The sequence below is a fragment of the Tupaia chinensis genome, unplaced genomic scaffold (genome assembly GCF_000334495.1).
Source record: "Tupaia chinensis unplaced genomic scaffold, TupChi_1.0 Scaffold000159_1, whole genome shotgun sequence".
Lineage (NCBI taxonomy): Eukaryota > Metazoa > Chordata > Mammalia > Scandentia > Tupaiidae > Tupaia > Tupaia belangeri.
Window position 1 is genome coordinate 1,259,501 of NW_006159630.1, and position 639 is coordinate 1,260,139.

The window sequence follows — 639 nt, forward strand, 5'->3', positions numbered from 1 at the left end:
GCAGCGGGCCGTTGGCCGGGCTCACCAGGGTGTGCTGCAGCCGCCGTGTGGCTTGTCCGGGAGCAGGGAGTGGGGAGCGAGGCTGCAGGCAAGGAACCCTGCAGGAGGAGGTCGGGGCAGGGCAGCGTGGCTCAGCGCAGGATGGTGGGAGAAGGGAGGGTAACTGTGGTCTTGGACCCCGGGACAGATCCGATACCCTGCCAGGACAGCGGCTCCCTCAATGCCCATCTTCAGCCCCGTGGGCCCTGTGTCCACCTGGGCTGGCCAACCATGCCCACCTCGCCCACACACATGACCCCGTTCTGTGGGCAAACCGAGGAGGAGGAGGCCAGAGGTGGGTGGCCGGTCAGAGGCTCAGAGAAAAGAGCGCCCGTGGGTGGGTAGGACACGGCCTGGCCCCGTGGGCACCAATCCCTCCTGCTCGGGCCACTCCTGCCTGAAGGGGCTGCCTCCCAGGTGCAGGGCAGGCCTGAGGCAGGTCCAGAGGGCGGGAGCAGGCCGGATGGAACCAGACTGAGGAGCCAGGTACCACCTCATCCCGCACACCTGGGTGCAGTCTGTCACTCCAGCGTGGGGAGGCGGGAGCTCCAGTGTTCCCTGTGGGGGCTGAGGCTGGCAGGGTGCCTGGGTGGGCTGGAA

At 68.4% G+C, this 639-nt stretch overlaps 1 protein-coding gene across 1 annotated transcript in view; it reads right to left on the bottom strand.

Moving 5' to 3' along the window:
- BAHCC1 (BAH domain and coiled-coil containing 1) overlaps window positions 1-639 on the bottom strand; it is a 38,629-nt gene that overhangs the window by 35,929 nt on the left and 2,061 nt on the right.